The sequence below is a fragment of the Pyrus communis genome, chromosome 11 (genome assembly GCF_963583255.1).
Source record: "Pyrus communis chromosome 11, drPyrComm1.1, whole genome shotgun sequence".
Classification (NCBI taxonomy): Eukaryota; Viridiplantae; Streptophyta; class Magnoliopsida; order Rosales; family Rosaceae; genus Pyrus; species Pyrus communis.
This window is the reverse complement of record NC_084813.1, coordinates 9,362,509-9,368,637: the sequence shown is the minus strand read 5'-3', so window position 1 is coordinate 9,368,637 and position 6,129 is coordinate 9,362,509. Positions and strand designations below refer to the sequence as shown.

The window sequence follows — 6,129 nt, the reverse complement described above, 5'->3', positions numbered from 1 at the left end:
GCAAATATTAGTATTTAGATTTATTTTTATATGTGTGTTTTGCTTGTTAGTTTAGATTTAAGCCTACCCCATCCGAGTTAGGGTTTCTTAGGTTTTGTTCTCTATAAATAGAGCTTTTAGTATGATGAACAAGTTATTCAAATATAGTCATTTCGAGTTATGTAGCTGTCTCGACATTTTTATTTATTTAATAATATTTTTATTATTTTGTAGTCTTATTTGTCGTGCAATATTTAACTATATTTTTATCATACATACACCGGCATGTATTGAAACACTACATATTATTATATATTGAGAGGAAGCTTATCTGTAGCTTTTGGGTTTAGGGGAACGATGTATAACACTCGCAGATGAATACTAAATATACAGTAATCATCTCCGAGTTAAGGATGATGATCGTCTTCTTCTTCGGTTGGATCCCTTCAACGACAATACCAGCACTACTAATTGCATGTACATATGACTTTAAATCATAAATTCATCAGCCAGTCTTCCCTTCCAACATGAATGGAGGAAGGCTGCTTATTTATTATTACACTCACGAAAAAGAAATATATTCACAGCTTACACACAATGCCCCGACCAACGTAGATGTAGGAAGGCAACTTATTATACAAACTAAACAACTTAGGCTAGAAATTAGAATGCAATGCACTGTCTCACTCTCTTCAACTGGTTGCGTACACTTTTGAGTTTCACCATCATGCAGGATTCCAGAAACACGTCGTCGATCTCAAGGCTTTCCGTCCAGCTTCATATCCCTGCAAGTCAATCATATAGACCCTTTAACATAATTAGTTGATTATAGTACTTTGCTTGTGATGTATATGTGTTAAGCAGGCATGAAAGCCATCTCAAGCTAAGAGCTAATGATTGCCGAACAGAGATGAACGGAATACTGTATGAACTTGTCCTGCATTGAGCTTGGCATCATTCTCAAACCATTTTCCTTTTGAAGTTTTTCCTGCAAATTCAAACACACATCTTAATCCTTGGATTTGTTATCAAACCGATTCTCCTCCCCAAATGGGAATTTCCAAGCATGAAAACTTGTACGGTGCATTTTGATCTACCACATAAGCTGGATACAAACCAAAACATATAAACAACTGACTTGCGACTAGAGTATGGAAGACAATAAATTAAATTCAAATTCCTAAACAAACATCCGCAAGTGCAGATGGTACCAAGCTGCTGAAGAAGATGATGGTGATGAGGTAGCAGTTTTGGTGGATGGCATCCTCACTTCCAAATCAGGGATATGTTTGATCTTGGGACAATCACCGCTTTCCTTCCCACATCGTTCTATCAGTGAGGGGCATCCTAGAGAGATGCAGGAGGGAGGTTGGTAACCCACCCTCTGGCAAGGACTGGAGTGCAGGGCAATCCTCAATGTATAGATGATGGAGGGAGTAGAGCTTTTGGAGTACATCTGCCGGGCCAAATGACTTGAGCCTTGCACATGAGCCAATACTCAAATATTTAAGAGATGTTGGGAGGCCTTCAACTGGCAGTGTTACAAGCTTAGGACAATTGTGGATGGAGAGTGTTGTGAGGGAGGTGAATCCTTGGAACGACTTGTTTTGGTTGGATAAATACTCAAGAGCTTCGTAGTCACGGACGTAGAGTGCTCTGAGTTGGGGGAGACCCCAATCTGGAAGACATGAGGTTTGAGATATTGGAAATCACCAAGAACCGTAGACCAATGACACCACGAGGTGGCAAACCCACTAAGGAGGCATGTGCAGAACATGCATCCAATGCCAGATGTTCCATGATGAAGGAGGGATATATATTTTGAATTCTGAATTGCACCCACTTGCTTCCAATTTCTTTGGAATGTAGTCATCTGGCAACTCGTGCAGCTTGGGGCAATTGATAATTTTGAGTTCAATGCGCTTTTTTCTCTCCAATATGCGTGACAGCCTGCCATCATAACCATTATTATCAGTAGCGGAGCCAGAAATCACTCTTAGGAGTGATCTTTAAGACATAAAAAAAAAAAAAAGAAACTAAATGCAACAATATAATCAATTGAAGAAATATTTAAGATTTCCATTTTTTTTATTGTCATGAAAATTTTATCAAACAAGAGTGATGGAAAACAAAATAGAAATTAGGTTGTATATGGTTAAATAGAAGGCTAATTATAAGGTTTATAGACCTTGTTTTATATAAACAAAACAAAAGAAGGAATTAATTTTATACGGTAAAACAGAAGGCTAATTATAAAGTTTAGTTTTAAAAAAGACAAAAATTCTTGGCGGCAAAACCTTTGAACCCATGCCCTAATGGATTGCCACAGTCCACTAAGCAATGCACTACAAGCTTGTTATTGTAAGAACTCACAAACAACAAATATATATAAGATTGTAGGATAGGCCTCGCAAATCCACGAGAGAGATATTGTCCAGACGAAAACCACTATCATGAGTCCAGTGCATCAGAACAGGATTGTCAACAAGTGTGATACTCTTCAGCTTGCGGCTGGATAATAGAAGGTGTTCCAATGATTCACACCCCTTGATCGTCAGAAACTCTAGTGTTTTCCCACAATTTGAACTGCTTTTCAGCTTGGGGCAGTTAACTATCTTTAGATTTTTGAGGAATTCAAACTCTCCATTCCAGTCCTCCAACTCTAGCATATTTTTGAGACCGACTTGTTCAAGTTTGTGTAGCTCCCGAAGATCAAGGACTTTGGATCTGGTGCAGCGATTCAAATAAATACTAACCAAATTCGTGAGCAGTCCCATCCAACGTGGAAATTCAGTGCCCTTGTAGTGACATATTTGGAGTTCTTTGAGTGCCTTTGGGTGAGGTTCCAAGTCTTCAAGTACCTGCTTTGCAGCGGCTTCGTCATGAAAATTAAGATCGTTATTGCTCCATTCATAAACCACTTTCTGCATCATTTCTTTCCCTTTCAAGTTGGCCTCCCCTGCATTCACTGCATTTTCCAGCTTTGAGATGTGCAACGTTCCTCTAAGGTACACCATGTTCTTCACTTCTTCAAGTTTGTTTCCTGTTTCGCAGCTAACCTGAATATATAATATATATATATATATATATATATATATATATATATATGTATATGTATATGTATGTATTGTTAGACAGAAGTCTGACCCCCAACAACAAGAAAAGGATTGGAAAAAACAAATATAAATATATTTGAAAAAGAAACAAAAAAACATACCGGAAATTTGTGTAAGTTGTGCAGACTGGTTAGACACCCCATGCTTTGTGGCAACATCAAGTTCTTGAACCAGAAAATTTCATCTAGCTCCAGATGTCTCAGGTTGACAAGATTTTTCAAGTTCTTGGGCAAATTGAAAATCCAAGGACAACGCAAAAGTTTCAGCGTCTCCAAATTGAAGAGGTTGCACACCGAATCAGGGAGCTTTCTGATTTCAGTTGTCGATAAATCGAGGTAGCGCAAGAGCTTCAGCCTCCCAATTGAATCTGGCAGTGTGACAACTGTGCTTGAACTCATGTCTAGCACACACATATACATAAGTGAATGAATTATTTCACCCTGTCCTTTCCCAAAGGCTCTCAGCTGCGAGTGTTGAACTGGAAGTAAAAGTGTGCGCAGCTTCCTCGATTTGTTGATGATCTCTATTGTAGGCTTCTCAAGTTGTTCTTGAAGCAGTGATACATGGCGAGACTTTTCGTCAAAATCTTTCATATCCTTAACTTAGCAAAAAAAGGGACTGGAAACTGATTGTGCCAAAAAAAGGGACTGGAACCTGTCTGACAGCTCCTTGAAGTATCGACTTCTGATGTCTTCTATCCTCTCTCCCACTCCATGCTTAGGTGGTTGTATAAATCCTTCTGCCATCCATAACTTGACCAACTCATCCTTTTCATAAAGATACGATTTCGGAAACAGGGAACACAATGAAAAGCACTGCTTGTGATCTGGTGAGGGCAGGTGATTATAACTCAATCTAAGAGCAGGCCGTATTTGAGTATCTTCTACTCGTGCTTTCCATGTTTTACTTTCGGCAACATTTTTCCATTCTTTCAATTCTTTCCCACGTAACAGACCTGCCATTTGTTTTATAGCCAAAGGAAGACCCTGACGCATACCTACAATTTCCTTCCCACAATTTTCAAACTCTCTATCGATCTTACTATCTTTTTTGAATGCCAATTCTTTAAACAACCACCATGACTCCTGACCACCCAAACATTGCAGAGAATAGGGTGACGCTGAATCCATAATATTTGAAACTTCTTTCAGCCGACTAGTCACCAGAACCTTACTTCCGTAAGCCATATGATTTAAGACCTTTACTAGTGGCTCCAATTCCTCGTCTTTATGATTCCACAGGCCGTTTAGAACAAGTAAAAATCGTTTATGAGTCAGAAGTTCAAGAATGTGAGTTTTGTAGTTGGGCCAAGGAGAGAGGGGTATAATCAATAATCTCAGGACGGGTTTGTAATCGGTCCAAGGAGTTGGAGGACTGACGATCAAGGTCTTTTAGATGGGGCAAAGAGTAGAGATCATTAGGAGAACGTAGTTGGTTCCAATCGAGAGGACTGTCATCTTTAAACAAGGTTTGTAGTTTGGCCAAGAGGGTAAGATCAACAGGGGTTTCGGGTTGAGATTCTTTTTCCTTGATCATATCTTTTAAAGACTTTGTTGCTTTTCTTCTTTTCGAAGTTAATGAACGCTCTAGAGAGACCAGTATTTCACTGAAAATCCTCTTCATGTCAAATTCGTTCCCCACAAAAACCCAAATTCTAAAATCGAAATACCGATCAACATCTTCATCATTAAAGACAAGTTGGGCAAGAGTTGTTTTACCCAATCCTCCCATCCCGACTAACAACTAACAACTAACGTGTCTTGAACAAGCCCAGTTCCAGATGTTTTTGAATGACTTTTTATCACTTCCTATGATGGTTTTGTTACTTTTGTAGCGTTGTCCATCTCGGTTAATTGCATCTATTCTTGATGTAATTTCTCTCAACTTAGACAATTCACGAGACAGAAAGAGAAATTTAAAAGCACAAAACGGAAGATGGAATTTTTATACCTGCTGCTGCTTCATCTTCCACCGTTGATATTCTGTTGTCCAGCAGTCAATCAAATCCTCCATATCATAAGATGCTGCTCGGAGCCTTTCGAGCCAATTCTTCAGGGGGGGAAGTAGTAGAAGAATCCATCGGAGGATTTCCTACCAAAATTCCAAGCAACGTTTTAATTTCTGTAAAAGCATTCTTCAGCTTCTCTACCTCATCCTTGATATTGACGAATTCAGTAGTAGCAACATCAGTCAATTTCTTTATTGCAATCTCTACAAGAGGACTTGTAAGGCTGATAATTATGTCAGCCATGTTGCTTTTTTCTTCCGAATTAAAATGGAAAGCCGAAAACAGCAAATGGACAAGAAGAAACAAGATTGAAAGAAAGGCAACACATATCTGGTGTGACTTGGAGTCTGGATAGACAATCCGGCTTTTTGTTTTTTGAATTAATGGATGATGCTTTGGTGAGAGTAATATAGCATGTGATACTTAAATCCTGGAACGATTTGATACTTTCCTTTGGTTGAAAAGATTGGAAGGCTTGAGCAGCACCAGAAGAATACTTGACAACACTCAAAGAACTTAGAATACTTGAACATACAGAACAATCAAGGAATGACTCGAGAAGAGAGGAGACCGAATTCCCGTCCTCTCTCTGTCATTGAACTTCCCAAAGAATAATTAGGATGCCATGGAAAACAGCTCTTTCCAGCTAGTACCTTAGAAATTCACACAAACGTGAATCACTAGAAAATTTCAACGTTTCTGCAAGGAAAGTTTTCCCCGGTGAGCAAGCGACGAATTTTTCCTTGCTTCTAACCTCATCCCATGGAGATGATCTAAAAACACTTAAACCTAACAGCCCTTAATCATGGCCCTCGAAAACGTGCGCCCGCCGAAGCGTCTTTTCCTCATCAATGCATTAAATCCGCCGCCGCACGCAATCGTGAGTCCTAAAACCTCGAGAACCTCGATCCTATCCTTGGAGATTCCCGAGATATCTGAAATGATTGCCCATTTCCGTGTCGATTTTCCCTCAAATTTGAAAATCAAAACGCCTCAAATCATCAAACGTTTGACATTCCTCTCAAT

At 39.2% G+C, this 6,129-nt stretch overlaps 1 pseudogene; it reads right to left on the bottom strand.

Moving 5' to 3' along the window:
- Positions 1-1,159: 1,159 nt before the first annotated feature.
- LOC137708977 (putative disease resistance protein RGA4) lies at positions 1,160-5,346 on the bottom strand (annotated as a pseudogene).
- Between the last annotated feature and the right edge of the window lie 783 nt (positions 5,347-6,129).